The sequence below is a fragment of the Anabrus simplex genome, chromosome 2, assembly GCF_040414725.1.
Source record: "Anabrus simplex isolate iqAnaSimp1 chromosome 2, ASM4041472v1, whole genome shotgun sequence".
NCBI lineage: Eukaryota > Metazoa > Arthropoda > Insecta > Orthoptera > Tettigoniidae > Anabrus > Anabrus simplex.
The window spans coordinates 883,903,611-883,922,733 of NC_090266.1; the positions used below are offsets into that span (position 1 = coordinate 883,903,611).

General features: G+C 39.0%; 1 protein-coding gene across 1 annotated transcript in view; it reads left to right on the plus strand.

Annotated features, from left to right (window-relative positions):
* LOC136863722 (zinc finger protein 236) overlaps positions 1-19,123 on the plus strand; it is a 795,935-nt gene that overhangs the window by 242,041 nt on the left and 534,771 nt on the right. The window lies entirely within an intron of this gene.

The following is a 19,123-nucleotide window of genomic DNA, read 5'->3' on the forward strand; positions in this document are numbered from 1 at the left end:
GCCCATTCATTTATTTTGGTGATTGAATAAGGCATACAGTGCATCTATGGAACTTTTGAAATTATTTAGGTGGTTGATGTTTTTCAATAGAATCAAGAACAATCAATTCAAGTCTGTGATTGACACAGTGCCATTTAATAATATTTGGTTGTTGTGTAATTTATTCTTCAGAAGTTTCCCAACTCCAGAGGTTCTGCCATCCTTTACATGAGCGGCATCGTAAGCAGTGCAGATAAGATTTTTCTGAAGAAATGTGTCCATAATTCCATGTGAATGTTGACATTTTAAAATTTTGTTTGCAATTATGTCTGCTTTCTGATCATCAAGAGTTAATAAATCAAGAAACACTATTACATCCTTACAATTTTTTTAATACACATAATTAAAGCTGATACCTTACCAAGAGTTGTCAGTTCATCCATTAAAACAGACAACGTATGATGTCTGAAGTTAACTTTAAGATTAACTTTTTCTCATTTCTGACAAATTGTGTTCAGTTATTTTGGTACTCCAGTAATAAAAATGCAAAGTTATTCCTACATCAGAGCCATTTTTCTTTTGCAAGTCAATGAAATCATTGTGATCATTGAATGGTCTATTGTTTTCGGCTAAATAGTAGGAAGTATTGGAGTTCTTTTCCGTAGCATTAATAGAATGTTCCTATTGTTTTAAATTCACATTTTCCAGTTGTTTTATGTGAGACTAAACAAGAATTTTTGTTGCCTTCTAATATGATGAAGATGACTGGTGGACCAGAATATTCATTCAAGAGGCTTTTCTTGCTGTTCTTTATTTGTGCCATGGAAAGTAACATTTGACACTTCACACATTCATCACTTAATGATAACCTATGAACTGAGTGAGTTGGTCATGTGGTTAGGGTTGCATAGCTTTGAGCTTGCATTCGGGAGGTGATAGGTCTGAAGATGGATTTCGTGGTGTCCCACTTTCACACCTGGGAAATGTTGGGGTTGTACCTTAACTAAGGCGGCGGTTGCTACCTTCCCAATCCTAGCCCTTTCATATCCTTCCATCGCCAAGAACCTTTTATACAATAGTGCGACGTTAAATCATTAGCAAAAAATAAAAAGATAAGCTTCGACTTTTATCAGGTCGTAAATATCCTACGGACCAACAATCTCTTCTCCCTAAATACACATCTTTTTTAATATCAGCCATTTACGTTTTTCTCTATGTTCCAACCACTGTTGCTCAGACCACATAGGAAATTATGAACTAGAATAATTTCCTGCTTCTGCTTTGGTATCCTGTTTTGTTGTTGCTGTAGTTATCGAGGTTTTAGTTGTTGCTGTTATGTTTCCTTGGGCACCACAGCTGTGAAAACAATTTAGTGGCACTTTTATGTTCACATTCTTTTCCACGGTTCAATGTAATTTTTTTTTTTTTCTTTTCTGTTTTCTGTATTTTTAGGAAATAGATTTTTTTTACCTTGTTCTCAAATTGCCACTTCATTTTAACACAAAATGAGAGGACATGTACGCATAACGTTCACTTTAGTAATGAGCGCCGTTGATTCATTAGCTGCATATTATGAATGAGAGCAAGATGAAAATACTATCACTTAATGCAATTCAGTAAAAATAACTTTTTGGATTCAGCTGTATTGCGGCGACAGTTTCTCATATTATGAAGGAGGAAATGTGATGCCGATAGAAGGTAAACACAGATACCACTCGAGTGGTGTTTATTCTTAAACACAGAATATAGAAGCCAGCCAGGCTGTGTGTAACGTGATCATTCCGCCGAGCTTTAGTTGATGTGCCAAGTGACGATGTCAACACAGTGAACTTTTATCGTATTTTATACCAGTGGCTTTACATCGCACCGACACAGATAGGTCTTATGGCGATGATGGGATAGGAAAGGCCTAGGAGTTGGAAGGAAGCAGCCGTGGCCTTAATTAAGGTACAGCCCCAGCGTTTGCTGGTGTGAAAATGGGAAACCACGGAAAACCATCTTCAGGGCTGCCGACAGTGGGATTCGAACCCACTATCATGGATGCAAGCTCATGGCCGCACGTCCCTAACTGCACAGCCAACTTACCCGGTCGTATTTTATGACCTGATAGTTTAAACATAATCCTTTCAATAGAAGAAAAGAGAAGTAATTCCTAGGTGGTTACAGGGTTTAGGAAATATTACTGGTATGGCACCCTGCTCCGCCCTGGCTCCTGTACACCCCTCCCCCCGAGGCGTACTTCTGTGTGATTTCTAAGATTACATTGCTACATTAAATTTATGCATCATATTTCACTGTAGATTTCTCTTCCTCTAAATTGATTTGAAAGTTATAATGTGGCCATCCAATGCTAGCCTTTAAAGTCATCAACATCTAGCACATCAGCAAAATTTTTAGTTTGCTTACAAAATAATTGAGATGATTCTAGTTATCTTTCAGCGAAACCACTTAAACGTAGAAGTGTCAATGGCACTATATGTCACAGTTTTTGTGTGTATTCTAGCTGGATCCGTGGTTTTTGAATTTGCAGTTTTCCCATTCTCCATTTTCTTTAGAAACATTGCCACTGTCGATTGTAACAGTCTACACTTTTATGCTAATTCAGTTAGTTCGATTTCCACGTCTATTACAGCTAATTTTTGCTGCAGACTAATTTCGTACAACCCGTGGGGGTTTTCTTACCTATTCCCCTATTTGACGCATCCCAGGTGGTGGATGGGGCCCCTCCGGGCTTGTCTGGAGGTTCTGAGGGAAATAAAATACCCTCTCGCGGACCAAAAACGGGTATTGCCAGAAAACGTCTTGACGCATTATGATTGTTACTAGCCCAAGTCAAGGCTTGGAAGTGGAGGCCTCGCCCACACATGCTAGAGAGGCATCCATTGTTCCTCCACATGGGTGATACGGTGGTTCAGGTAAAGTGGGGCTGGTGATTGAAGTGAAGGCTCATTGCGGGGGCCTGGAACCAACACATCACTTTGCTCTACGTAGCCAGGGCGGAGCAGGGTGCCATACCAGTAATATTTCCTAAACCCTGTAACCACCTGGGAATTACTTCTCTTTTCTTCTATTGAAAGGATTATGTTTAAACTATCAGGTCATAAAATACGACCGGGTAAGTTGGCTGTGCAGTTAGGGACGTGCGGCCATGAGCCGCTGGTTGGGAAAGGGGCGATCCCAACCTAGGGGGGAAGTCATGGCTGTGAACTCAGTCATATTAATGCCAAGTGGAGACCACATGAGTAGGCCTACTGAAGGGGGAAAAAACCTGGCTAGGGGCGGACCGCTTAATGGACGACTAAGGGGCGTGGTCTCTGCTACAGAGAGCCTGAGTTGCGGGAGGACAATGTCTGGCTGTATGCCTCACCACGGATGATGAGAACGATGCTCAAGACCCTATAAAGGACAAAAACCCTATGGTTGATTGAAATATGGATTCTTATAAAGAACCAATTTCAAAAATTTCAACATCAAGGGAAGCCATGGAAGCTCCAGTCAAGCAGATCCAGGAGCAAGCCCAAGATGAAAAATTGGAGACAGAAGTCCCAATTGGACAGGCTGTCACTGACTCAAAACAAGAAATGGCAACAGAAGCTCCAGTAGAGCAGACTGCTACTACAAGCAAACCAAGAACGTTCGTAGAGAGAGAGAACTGAAGATTTCTGCATCGAAAATCAACAGATTTCATATTGACAAACCACCTCGCAACAGTGCATATTACAAGGAAAGGAAGAGAGCGAAGAAGGAAGCCAAAATAGCGGCTTGAACTTGGATGGAGAAGAAGCCCAGGAACAGGGATCGGCGAGAGGCTATCCCTCCGACAACGCCCAAAAGGCCAAGGTCAGGTGATAGTACGCCATCAAGTTCGGCTACAAAACCCCTTGCCAGGAAACAGAAAGAAGAGACGGTCATGTCCTTTTCAGAAAGACTAACTTCAATCAAGGTAGCAGTAATACCTAAAACCTTTCCAGATGGGAAACTGAAGGAGGAAGACGTGAAGGAACTTTCATCTGCCACTGTCGGACCGGTGCCTTCCAGGTTTCCTCGAGTCTCCAAGGCTGGAAAGTGGAGCAATGGTACTGTCCCGTTTCTACCATCAAGTTACTTTGCCCCACACTAGTCAGCCAATCCAGGCATGCTCAGTCCAAACTATGATAAAAATAATGCCCTAAAAATATATGCACCCTGGATTTGATGGGGAACATATAACTAAATATGGACACGGTGACTTCAACTAAGAACTACTAATAAAGCAAGGCGAAGCATGACGTCAGTTTTGGAGGAAAATCTGTTTATTAAAGTAAACAAGATAAATGTAAAAAAAAAAAAAAAAAAAGCAAACGGTATCAAATGATCCAAATTTTTACATGACTCTGATGTTTTCTTTCAACTTGATAAAGTCCATCTTGAGAATCAGAAATATATCACAAATGTACAATGTATGGCGACACACATACTTAACATATCAAATCAAATCTTGAAGTTTCATTAATTTTACACCTTGGGCTTGCGTGCTAGTACCACGCTCCTGGCTGTACTTTTTACTTTTTGTTAACACCTTGAACTGTAGATGAGTATGTTCCCCTTTCCTGCACACTTGACATTGCAGTGGGGGTCCCTAAACTTAAGAAAAAACGTAATTTAATGCGCAAGTCGAAAAACTAATTTAACTGTACAAAATATAACACGCTGAGTGGTAAAACACCCCGAATCATGAGCAATCTCATGAGCACAACAAACAATGTGGATTTGAACCACACAAAACCAAAATCACATAAATGGCAAAATATATACATTCAAAGAAACAAAAACATGTCATATTTTCCAGGGCTCACCAAGAAGGCATGCGGCATTCACGCAACTCTCATTCACTCAAAGCCTCGATGGAAAATATAAGGAAACATAATTTACACTTTAAGCAACACTTCCTATTCAACATAGGATCCTGAAATAAATTACATGACACAAAATCAATAAACTGCGGACTTTACAACATCACGCACAAATCAACGTGGATTCCTGAAATAAAATTATGTGGTACAAATTCATTTAAAAAATGACAGAGTAGGCTTTAACTTTCAACACATAATTCAGTGTTGTGTTCTGAAAAAGATTTCATGGCAAAATATTCCTCAGCGCAGTTATACCATAAAAGAAAATCCAAACGAAACGTCGCGATATAAAACTCTCGTCAACTGCAATAACCGTAGAGACATTGACAGAAACAATTAAATCACAAAGTATAAGCTGCTGAAATAAAACTCACCTTGGTAGACAAACATATCACCCTCGTGGAATGACCCAAAAGCGGAGATTCACGTCTCCCAAAATAATGCAGCAAACATCAAAACCACAGGGTCCAACCCTTTACACACGCTGCTCAACAGTCTACCCGAGGCAAATCGCACAAACACGAAGATGCAGGCCTTTCAGATGAGGAATGAGTCCTCTTACTCAAATCACATTAAACAATATCTCATGTACTAAATTTTGCTGAATCTGGAAAAGAATATAAAATGATGTTGTCTAATATACGCTTGCATGAAAAGAAACAAGACCGTGTTGGTCACAAATCAAAGCACTCACGCTCAAAGTAAAACATGAATAATAAAGTGGCCAAATCTGTAACAAATATGATAAACTGAAACTAAGACATTGCCACATAGACAATCGAACATGTCTGAACATCAGAAAGTTACTGAAATATCTCAATCCTACAACTCGAGAAACTCGCATTGATAATAATAATAATAATAATAATAATAATAATAATAAATTTTACATAAAATTTTATTCTAATATTTGAAATTCCAAATATGAAACTGTGTTCGTGGAACTCGTGAATCAATTACTAATTAACAATCCTGATATACAAAATAGTTGTGACGACGCTATCAAAATTTGTGGATCCAACCTCCACCGTCTTGCACACTATCATTCACACATCATGCAATAAATCCCAGAAAAATGTGACGGCATGTTTCCGTACACTTTGAGCTCCCATTAACAATACTTTAATCTAGTCCTTCCTGACTTTAAATTGAATCCTCATTTACATTTAAGCCCCGAGACATACACTATGTCTCAAACATCAAAGTAAAAAAAATCAAAACATATATATGAGGCTAAAATAAGAAACTGACTCATAAAAAATGTACGCTAACCACTCAGCTAAATAAATCAGAATAAAACATAACAAAGCAAGCTGCGACCTTATGCAATGGTACACATTTACGTTATAATTATATTTACATTAACAAGCTTCCTAACACTTACTTTAAATAGGACGTAGTCCTTCTAAACAAAGCAGAATTTACTGTCATTAAATATTAAAACTAACCTATCCCCTTTGGCAACATTAAACTCGTGCACACCGAGCTTGATAGCTGCAGTCGCTTAAGTGCGGCCAGTATTCGGGAGATAGTGGGTTCGAACCACACTGTCGGCAGCCCTGAAGATGGTTTTCCGTGGTTTCCCATTTTCACACCAGGCAAATGCTGGGGCTGTATCTTAATTGAAGCCACAGCCACTTCCTTCCCAGTCCTAGCCCTTTCCTGCCCCATCATCGCCATAAGACCTATGTGTCGGTGCGACGTAAAGCCAATAGCAATAATAATAAAAAACAAGTTCACACTCACATAATTACATTGAAAATTCTGTACTCATCTATTTTGTTGACTTATCGCCACCAGCCATTCAGGAACAGCCGGCCCCATCTTGTTTTAGCCAGCCATATTGATGATGATGCCTTCAGAAAAGACTTGGATCAGTCCTTTGGTCTCCATCGTGGCATAGAACGGTGATGTATTTTCCGTCGCTGCTTCTGCTTCTGGATGCCGTCTAAAACATCCACTCGTTCATGATGTAGAAACTAGGTCAAGATTAACCTGCCGGTTACTAGAATACTACAGTCAGGGTAATTTTCACTGATCGTGAAACCAGTTCCCATTCAGTCGCGGAACAACTTCTCTTATCTAATCCCGTAAGTAGGTCAAATATTTCCCATTTAAAAGGTGGACTGGAAATTGTAAAGTTTATGCCTTCAGGAAACTATTTACACAAGCAGGCTACTATGCATTCGAAATGATTAAATGAAACTGTTCTCTCCCTCTGGAAATCAAAAGTTAAATGCCATTCCCCCAGTATTATAAAACTTGAATAGATTAAATGCAGACTGAGCGTCTTCCAACAAAATTTACAAGTCCCTGCACGATCACTTGTGTAAAAGAAAACTTCTTCTCACGATGTTATCTGTACAGAATCTCGCCGAATAATAGGATAACTGACTGACACGGTCATCATTTTTATTAACTCGTTCTCTAAGACGCCGTTGTATCCTCGATCGGGGCCATCACGTACATAGACCAATGCCTAGCCAAAATGACCGTGACGGTATATCATTGGTCCAGCACATTACACTCATGATGCTTACTTCAAACGTATCTCGCAGGCTTCTCTAGCCTCTCGTCGGGTTTCCGAAATGTTGTCGCTTGGAGTTCTATTGTTTCCCTGTTCTGCTTTGTGTACGTCATGTCAAAATTCCACCTTCTAAACTTAGCTGGCGAGCAAACAAACCTGAGCTCCAAACTCCCTGCAGAAATCGCGACATGTGCTGCTGAATGTATATGTTACCCGCCAGTTACGAGTACTTAATAAAATAAAATATTCTCTGCACATTTGAAAAAATGACTGATCAATTAAATGAGCACTTCAATAAGGGCTCAGTACTGATCTGTGCAAATCCAGAAACTAAAAGTTGGCTGGAACAGACAGTGACCAGTTGCAACCCTTGGAAAGGGGAGAATTTGGAGGTGGCAGAAGCCAAGAAGGCCGGGCTGAGTGGCTCAGACGGTTAAGGTGCTGGCCTTCTAACCCCAACTTGGCAGGTTCGATCCTGGTTCAGTCCGATGGTATTTGAAGGTGCTCAGATATGACAGCCTCATGTTGGTAGGTTTACAGATACGTTAAAGAACTCCTGCAGTACTAAATTCCGGCACCTCGGCGTCTCCGAAGACCGTAAAAATAGTTAGTGGGACGTAAATCAAATAACATCATTATTATTATTATTATTATTATTATTATTATTATTATTATTATTATTATTATTATTATTATTATTATTAAGCCAAGAAGGTACTGGATACTACAAAGGTCATCACCAAGTTTCTTCCTCCATTTGACAAGATGAAGATTGATGATGTGCTTGTCAGGATACATCAGCATGACGCCAAACTTCCCTCGAAAAAGTGAGAGTGCTGAATGCAACAACTACTGATGACACAGGAAGGGCAATTGTTTTGGCCCTTAATGAAAGAGACTTTGAAGAGCTCAAGAAGAGAGGCCTTAAGGCCAAGCTTGGACTTGGGCAGATCAAATTTCAAGTAATTAACGGAAAAACAGAACCTAGCATTGGCAAGGATGGTACTGAAAGTTCTACAGGCCAACCTACAACATAAAAATCAGCTGTGGCCAATTTCGTCAGGAAGTTCAAGTCCGAGGCTATCAATGTGGCTCTTGTACAAGAACCATGGGTAGTTAAGGGCACAGTAGCAGGACTGGCGGAATCTGGAGGTAAGCCAGTGTATGATACTACATCGAATATGCCTAGAATATGTTTACTTGTAAGCAGAAAACTGAAATGCCTTCTGTTGCAGGAACATTGTTCAAAGGACTTAGTGGTGGCCAAGATAAAACTTGGTAAACTGAGCTTGATAGCTGTAGTCGCTTAAGTGCGGCCAGTATCCAGTATTCGGGAGATAGTAGGTTCAAACCCCACTGTCGGCAGTCCTGAAAATGGTTTTCCGTGGTTTCCTATTTTCACACCAGGCAAATGCTGGGACTGTACCTTAATTAAGGCCACGGCCGCTTCCTTCCCACTCCTAGCCCTTCCCTGTCCCATCGTCGCCATAAGACCTATCTGTGTCGGTGTGACGTAAAGCAAATAGCAAGAGAGAGAGAACTTGGTAATTGGGAAGGTCCCAGAGAAGTAACCACAGGCTCTGTATACCTCTCATACGACTCAACTAATCTGCCTCCATCAGAAGAAGTTGAGAACCTAATTTGCAACGCAAAGAGGAAAGGCGAACACCTAGTCCTTGGAGCAGGTGCAAATTCACATCACACGGCATGGGGCAGCATGAACTGCAATGCAAGAGCCGTGTCTTTACTAGAGTTTATTACTGAAACTGAGTTGACGATACTAAACCTAGGAAACAAGCCTACATTTATAAATAAAAATCGTAGGGAGGTAATAGACATTACACTAAGCGCTATGCACATTGCATACTTTATTAAAGACTGGAAGGTACTGGAGGAACCATCATTGGCAGACCACCAGCAAATCCAATTTGCAATAGATGCAAGACTATGTGGGATTGAAAAGTAAGGTGGTGGAACAACAAACTAGCCAAATTGAAAAAAAAAAAAAAGGTTAGGATGTTGTGTGGAATATCACCTAGAAATGGTATGTATGATGTATATCATAGGAAACTCACCGAGTATAACGTAGAGATGTAATGTAATAGACAAGAAAAATGTCCCACCGATCAATACATTTATTGCGAATGAATTACTGCACTAGTACCGGTTTCGGCCTATCTTGGCCATCATCAGCTAGCACACAAATTTACAGTCATTAGACAAAATTACAAAGATGTTACGTTAGAGCATCCGGATGTCTAATGAAAAATGGAAGTAAAATATATTGCAGTATGTTGCGTTAAAATATCTCTGATTAAAAGTGGTGATGGTTATAATAAACTAAAACCTATTGATTGAGCATGGACATGAGTACATAAACACATTAAAATATATATGCCAAATCATAAGACACTAAAAAATATAGCACATTAAACACATTAAAACATGGTATAATTTAAAAACGTCTATTAAAATTTGAGTTCATGTTGCGCTGCATTCATTCTTCAATCCTCTTGTGGTTCTTGTGTTGATTAAGTTGTATTAGGTGATCATCGAGAATGTTCTATGGCTGATATACTTTTTATTGGTATGTTATAAGAACTCTTGTCATTAAAATTTGAAAATTGAGTACTGTGCAATTCAACTGTTGATGTAGTCCAGTAAGATTTATATATACAGCGAGGTAGGGTTTAATTTTGGAGCAGTTGGTGGTGACACCTCTCTTGTGTATGCACTTTATATGGTTGTTATTGTTGTTGCTGTGGAGGTTGTGTACCGATATGTTTTACATTCACACACAAGGTTCCACGTCACACGGCTACACATTCTCTCCTTCACCGTCAGTCCGCACTGTAGAACGCTAGTCTGACAATCACGGCAGTTCACACATTTCACAGCACTGGCAGTCACTCCCTGACTGAGCTCACGACTGAACTACACCAATACCAGGGAAGTCACTCCTCTCTTATATACTTGCGCCGGCCCTACCAGAACAGTCCGGATGCTAGATGTATCCAGGAACCTCACGAGATGGAAGACTCCAGATTAATTGTCAAGTAATTTCCATAGTCCTCTGCTGGCTACTACAGATGGAAGCGAGAGGGGGGCCAATCTAGTACTTAAGTCTTGTTCATGATTGGCGCGGTTGAGCGTAAAGGGGTGAGCTGATACGGCGACGTCCGCACCCGTAGCAAGTTGGCAAGGTGGACGTTACAACCATTACAATATACTTTCCAGAGGCTTGAAGCAGCAATGGCTGCTTGTATATTAGATGTCTGTTTAAAACATTTTCATAAATAAATTAGGCCAAAGAAAAATAAACAGTAAGGAACAAAATACCTTTCTGTTCTGTCACTGAAGGCAGCAATTAGATGCAAACACATTACTTCATCTTTGTATTGAAACACTTTTCATATTGCATATTTCAGCAATTGATTCAAACAGATGACTGCCTGAAAGACGTGACACCTTAAGAGAATACAATTAGTCACAGAATAGTTCTCTTTATACTGAGGCACACACTCCCTCACATAACAGGCACAGCTGTCAGAGTGAAATGATGTTACAATAATATTTCCCAGTAGTGTTTAAACTACAAGGAAAACAATTGGAATCAATGTCACAATAATACCTATGTGTCTCTACAGTGTATGAAGTATGGAATACAAAATTAGAATCAGAGTGAACTGTGCAAGAGACACATAATACTGTTTCTATATTCTTCTAACTGTATAACTTGCATAACCATCAGAGTTAAATAGTTTACCAATATTTTTTTCTGTAAACAATTTTTTATGGGCTCTTACTCACTTGTTCTACACAGTTTTACATTCACACACAGGGTTCCACGTCGCACGGCTACACATTCTCTCCTTCACCGTCAGTCCGCACTGTAGCACGCTAGTCCGACAATATTGGTAAACTATTTAATTCTGATGGTTATGCAAGTTATACAGTTAATTCATGACTCTGTTTAATGCAATGTACAGTTGTCTATGAATCAACTCAGACTTAGGAAAATAGATCATGATGATCGTCGTCGTCATCATCATCATCATCATAATCATCAATAGCCCGTCAGCCCCTTGTAGGCCCTTGCCTTTTGCCATTCCTCTCTATATAGAGTCGGGCTCTTCAAATTAATTTCAAACTCCCTAGGTCTGTATGTCTAGCCTCACACATTCTTCCTGACCAGTCTGTTGTCATTCGTACACAGTAAATGCCCAACCAATTCCAACCTACTGGCTTTTAATACTCTCACTACTAGACCATCTTTACCCTTAAAACCAGGCAATGTGTGCACTATTGAGATTGACTTTGTCTTGTAATTATGCTTCAAACTGTAATGAAAATTACACTTTTTTTAATAATTTGCTTTATGTCACACTGACACAGATAGGTCTTATGACGATGATGGGATGGATAGGGCTAGAAGTGGGAAGGAAGCAGCAGTGTGCTTAATTAAGGTACAGCCCCAATATTTGCCCGGTGTGAAATTGGAAACCACCAAAAAGAATCTTTAGGTCTGCCGACAGTAGGATTTAAACCCAACCTTATACCAAATGCAAGCTCACAGCTATGTGATCCGAACTGTGCAGTTGAAGATGCTTTCCAACAAACACAAAATGAAGAGATGAGTCAGTGCTTTGACATTCATGACTAATACCATGGCTGAGATGATGATTTATTGGGCCACATCTTAATGCGGGATAAGACATGGGTATTCCACATGACTTCTGAATCAAGGCAGCACTTGAGGAAGTACTCACAAAAGTGAAATTTAACCAGACTTTTGCAACATGTGTTTTGGGATAGATGCAGTATCTTCATACCACAAGACATAGCCGTGTATTGGCTGACCTTGAAAAAATGTTGTCGTGCAATCCACAATAAATATTGTCGAGGTCTACTATCTGCCAGATTGACGCTTCATGACAGTGCAACGCCTCCACACTATTACTCACACGCAAGCTAGAACTGAAACATTTGCCTGCCAGCACTTAGATCATCCCTAGTGACTATTTTGCAGTATCTGAAGAGGTTCATTGCCAATAAGAGTATTCCCATTGGCAATGGAATGCATATGTTGGTTCAGGAAGGGATTTTCTTGCAGACAGCAGACTTCATTGATGAGAATCTACAAAATTTTATCTTGGAATAACAAATTGTACAAGAAAGGCTCAATGTCAGAGGTGCTTAAGTGCTATTTTGAGACTTAAATTCTTTATGCTTAAATTTGCCATGCCATATACTGTACATCATGGTTTATCTGTATCAAAAATTCCCAAGCCCCTGCCCTATGCTATGCTGTAATGTGTTGCTCTCATCGATATTGTGTGGCACTAGGCCCGTTGGAGAGGTGTCAGACTTAGTTGACATACAAGGAAGATGACTTGGTTGACAAGCGAATGTTGTTTAGGAAGAATAGGGATGTAGGCAGAGAAAGTTCGCGCCAGATAGCGCTCGTGTACTACTGGGTAAGCGCAAGGCGATCGTCTTATGTTTATCCCAGTCAGCTGCGAGTAATGTATCGAATGTGACCGACACTTCTGAACTAAAGCCGATTGTATCTTCTCTAGTTTTACTCCAAGACTATATTAATTAATTGTATAGGTATATCCCGTGGTATATTAGGACGATTTTCAGCATTTAATCCTTAAACAGCTGCAAAATGAGCTACGGACTAGCAAGAGGAAGGAAGAATTAGTACCGGTACAGCGGTAATTAGAAAATTCTAACACGCTTTATTATCCAAATAATGAATAGGAGTTAGCATGCCTTTTCCTTAAGATAACAATTACTTGAGTATTGTACGTTGATAAATATATAAATGTACCTCCACAAGCATGGGCGCCCATACCCGGGGGCAAGGTGGGGACGCGGCCCCCCCTAGCTCTCAGGAAAAGGAAAATATTTAATATAGTCAGCTGTTTTTCTTTCAAGAAAATGGTTTAAAAATCGGTATTACATAGAAGTGATAGGGGATACCGTGTGTGGTATTCTACCGTGGAATACAAGTCGACATTCATCTTCCAAAATATTAAAAATACTGCATACCCCCAGGTCTGCCCCCCCTACAAACGATCCTATGGGCGCCCATGTCCACAAGACTTAAATCATAAATAGAAATTTAAACATCCACTTGCTCCCCTTGCTTATAGACTTCGATTCATGTATTTTTTAAGGTTGATGGGTTCCATGAAACTGCAAATACAGCCTCTGTCCACCACCAAAGGCATGTGAATATTCTTGAGTTTCCCAGTGCCGGTTCCTTTGAATGTTTGACCATCAGCCATAAGGTGAATATCACTATCACAAATTTGCATCTGATGGATTATTTCACATTTAGAAAATCGGAAATAGATGGAACACCTGTTTCCAACTACAAATCATTGTGTTATGTTGCATACAGACTTTTCAGTGGAAAGTTTGTTTTGTTTATAAAAGGTTGAAATTCAAAAATGCAGTGCTGTGAAATCCAAGTACACAAAACATAAGACCTATGATGTGAAGTTTATTTTAGGATTACCTCGTGATATTATAGGAGGGGAATGTGAACGTTTTGCTGGAGCAGGCCCCAAGGCATGTTGTAAGCATATTGCTGCTGTAAGCTACGCATTAGAGCACTTGCCCACGACTGGTATTATTCAGTGTTCAGAAACATGCAGCCAAAATTTATAAACTTTTCAGCATCCCCCTACCAAACGGCTGAGGCCAGTTAGCCCTATGAAAGTGGAATGTTTGCCCTTGGAACAAGTTTTGCTATGTATAATCTCAGTTGCACCAGTTATAACTCTAGTCAGGGGCATTTCTGTCTAAAAGCAAGGGGGCTGTTTTCAAGGATACTTTCTCTATCAGGCCAAATGTTCAACTCTTTAAATTGGCAGTACATGAAACTAATCCAAACATTAAAATTCTCCCAACAGTAGTTTTATGGATTCCGAATTTAAGGCCTAGTTCTTTCTCAGATATGTTGTCCTTAGCTTCATAACAGTCAAGCAGAAAAACAGTCTGGGTTCAGGAGGGAATATCTGTAAATTATATCTGTTTTCTCCCAGAACAGCAAACACCACATTACGATGTTGGACGTCTACAAACCCTGTATAAAGCAATATGGCATCACGATTATGCATTGCTTGCTCAACAACCAAATTACCTGTAGAATTTTTTGAGTGCTGGTGTCTTTGAAAATGGGAGTCACAAATGTAACATTCACATCTTCGGGGATATTCACGATTTCTTCCCTTACTTCAAGGGAGGTTATTTCTGCATATTCTGATATTGTAGGCTTATCGTGGTAATCAGGCAAATTTCTGGTGTATGGCGCCTTCAGTGTTTTCGTTGTGATCGTGGTCGACGGAAAAAGCGATGGAACAGCGCCCGGTTTTAATCTTGCTCTCTCACCTTTAAATTCAAATGCATAAATTTGGCAGTTGTTATAAAAATGCCTAATCAGTCTATCGGTAGAAAATAGGAATTATTTCCCTTCGTAAATGGCACTTGCCCAACAAAATTTTCGCAAAGTCACCGGGTTGAAAATAATGGGAACACCCTTTAATACTTTCGGTCAGATTTTTCTCACCGAAATTTTTCCTTCTAATAGCATGTAACCATTTCTTCCTCATTTCTTTATTTTGTGGAAACTGGTGAAACAAAAATGGGCTTCCCTTATATTTTCAAAGAGGAACACTGGAACAGCTCGATATAGTCACGAAAATAACAATTTAAGCAACTTAAATTCGTGGATATTTAGCGGCATGAGTACACAGGAGACAAATGAAGAGCGCATTGCGCTTACCCAGTAAAACAGCAGTGCGCTCTATCGGTGCTAGTTCTATACATCCCTATTGTTTGATAACGTCAAAGATAGTGATGCTTTTAATAGGATCTTCATGCTTATCTTGACAGTTCAAGCGATATATATATGTATTAATAACTCCAGCAGTAACCTAAAATCATTGCTATTTTAGAAGTGGCTTTAGCACAGAATGCTGCCCAGATCATAACATTGCCACCACCAAAATTTCTACTCATCCAAACCTCTTCTTCTTAACAGACATCACACCAGTAATACTGAAAACCATCTGGCTTATCCAAATTCAACTTCTTCTCATCACTGAATACACTTTGTTCCATTCTAAGGTCTATGACATATGTTCTTCAGCAAACTTCAATCGAGCCTCCTTATGAGCATTGTTTAAAGGTGGCTTATGGAGCCGTTTCTTGAATGAAAAATTCTCGTCTTCAGCCAGGACTTGTCTAACTTGTCTGTAAGTGACTGGTAACTGCAAATCAGCTATGATTTGAGAACAACACAAGCTGCTGACTTTTGCTTTACGGAGAATCAAGTGCTTATCCAATGCTGACAATTTTCCTTGTCTGACCATATTTGTCATTTTGTCCATACAGTGCATACAGTGACAAAGTTATCAATAACACAACTTGCATGGCCCTAGTTTCTTAGCTGTTTGGCAATTAGACAGGTCCACTTCTTTGTAAGCCTTAATACTTGCTTGCTCTTGACCTGAAAAAGGCTTTCCACGTGGCATTATTACATCTGCTGTACTTGTGAATTGTACGATGTTTGTAGACACACCTACAAGCTAGAATTGTTTACATTTATCACTGATGCAAGTCAAACAATGGACCTGCCTTTATACCAACTTCCACCCCTACGACCGTCGTTCTTCATTTATTCATTTATGTACTGATGCTAAAGGTAAAATGAGAATGTATTTTGTAAGCTTTGATTGTAAACTGTACAGGTAAAAATGTGTGCAACTATATAAGTAAATAAACTTTTTCCCCCACACAAAACCATGTGCCTTTACACTAATTTCCACCACTGTACTGGAACCATATTCTAATTGGGGTCATACCAGAGACTTATATTCCCTCTCCTTTAAATCCTTTACAACCCCTAAATATCCTCATAACCATATGATGAGATCTGTAACCTTTCTTTACAACCTCGTAAATGTATTACCCCAGTGAAGATCATTCTTTATATCTCCATGGGGTATTACCACCCCATCAACACAGTAATTAAAACTGAGAGGACTTTTCCTTGTGGTGAAACATACAATCTGACTTTTCATCCTGTTTACCATCATACCATTGTTTGCTGTCCATCTCATAATATTGTCTAGGCCCTTTTGTAGTCACTCACAGTCCTTTAAATTATTTACTACTCTATGCAGTATAACATTATCCGATAACAGCCTTATCTGTGATTACAGTTCCTTACTCATATTATTTATATGCCAGGTGGTTCACCTGGTATATAAGAAAACATAAAGGCCCAAAATTACTGCCCTCCTGGTAACCACCCCCCTCCCCCTCTCTCAATTATTACAGGATCAGATAACACTTAACGTACTCTAATTTTCTAAGTTCTATTTGGTACTGCAGTAGACATCATTTATACATGAAGGTGGTTTATTGGGAAAGTACCTCGTTCCACTTGAACAAAGTATTGCTGTTCAACTTTTAGAGCTGGATAGAAGTTAGAAAATCAAACAAGGAGTGAAATATATTCCAAATAAGCTAGAATTTGATAAATTAAATGTGTTTGTTGTAAGAAAGAATATTTCCAGCTTCATCATCTGTAAAGCCAGTGTTGGTGTGTCTGACATTTGTTCATTAGTTTAGGGTTAAGGAATGTAACTGTACACATTATGTTGTTTAAATTATTCGCATCCATGGTTATACACATTATCTTTCTTCAAATATATTTATCATTATCTCTGTCATTTCCCCACATTCAGATACAGCTAGTTGGGCAAATATGATTATTTTCTATTTTATTCTAGCTTCCCTCCTCTCCATATTTGTCACTATGATTGTGTGCAGATCCTGCAACTTTATGCTGTTTTTAACCAAGTCCATCTTTCATAATATCCAGGTTCAACCATTGCAATCTAGACCTTCTTTGGTCTCTTTCTCCTTTTGTTTGTAATACCATAGTTTGTTTTGGCATTCTTTCTTCATTCATTTAATATCTCTGGCCACAGCACTTGGTAAATAATATCTGGAAGAATTAATTCCCTGCTGCACATTCTTCACTCTTTATGGGATTCACAACTCTTAAGATACTTGTTTCCCATGCACTTCAGCATAATGAACATTGTCAATCAAGAATATTGACATTTCTTGGCTACAATTTATTTAATTGAAACTCTGTGAAAACATGATGTAATATATGCTAAAATTCATCATGAAGGTTGATAAAATATTATCCTTGCTTTGATAGGGTGTTTTAAACTTTTACATTTGTTTTCTCAAGCACATTCCTTTTTGCAGAGGTGCAACATAAGCATAGAAAACTATTTTTCACAACTATGTCTTTTGAAAACTGGACAATCAGGCAATAATTGAAAATAATTCCTTTAGTGTTTTAAACAATATTCAAGTATTCAGGCAGCATTACACATGTGAGCACTTTTGACCACTTTACCCGGCTATGGCCAGAATAGAGACTCGTCACCCCTTCATTGATTTTCGTTCAGCCTACAACAGTATAGACTTAAGTAACCTTAATGCAGCAATGGAAGATTTACAGATTCCAAGAAAACTGATCAGACTAGTAAGAGTTACAGGTATCCCTTGCTTTATGCAATGAATTTGTTCTGAGTAATCATTGCATAATATGAAAATGTGTAAAGTAAATGTGTTATTATATGGACTAGAAAGGAGATAGGGACTCTTTCAAGGAAAACATTTAAAGGCCTACGAGTTCTAAACAAGTACAAATTTTGTTATTCATGCCATTAGCACAGTGTGAAACTCGATGTACATACATAACTTCAAGAGTCTTCAGTTTGATGATGAAATGACTGGGTCTGGTGAGTCTGGATTATCCATCACTGGTTCTCTTCAAGGTCCTGGGACAGCAAATTGAGGATTGCTACCTTTTTTAATGAAGTGTTCGAAACTCAGCTGGTGGCTAGCATTCTTCTCCCTGTGGAGTTCATTGTAGCAAGCTACAGAATTCTGAATTTCTGTGACAAAATTAGCAGTTCTGTCCTCATTAATCATTTTGATTGCATTATGAATGTGATTTAAAAAGTCAGCCATTTGTCTTGTTATAAGGATTCCAATTCAAAATACATGATTTTGCAGGAGAAGAGTTTAAAGTTTTAGTAGTTTACATCATTGCCTCTCTCTGGATCAGGGTGTTATTGCAACCTTCAAGAGCTGCTATCTCCACAGAACATTCATGCTACTGGTTTAAAAAACAGATAAAGATGAAACTGGTGTCACACAATTTTGGAAGAACTTCACCATAATGAATGCAATTGAAAACATGAGATATACATGAGCAGAAGGTAAAGAATCTTGTATGAAGGGAGTTTAGGATAAGATTTGGTCTCATAGTGCTAATTCTTTTGATTTTGATCCTGAATCCGAACTTATGAATTCAACAGATGCAGTCATTGACTTGGCTGATCTATTGGATTTGAGGACATAGACAAGGAAAACATGGATGAACTTTTCCAGTCCCATTCGGCAGAACTCACCACTAAAGACCTTCTTGAATTGGAAGAAGAAATGAATGATGAAAAGGCTCAAATTTTTGCACCTCATTTCATTTTTCTCCACTTCCTGATACAGCTTTTCCACCTTCAATTCTTTCCTGTGTTTTATTTTTCTCTATCTCTTCTTGTCTTCTATAACATACTTCTCTAAGATTTCATGTTTATATTTCTTTGTCTCTGACCAGCTC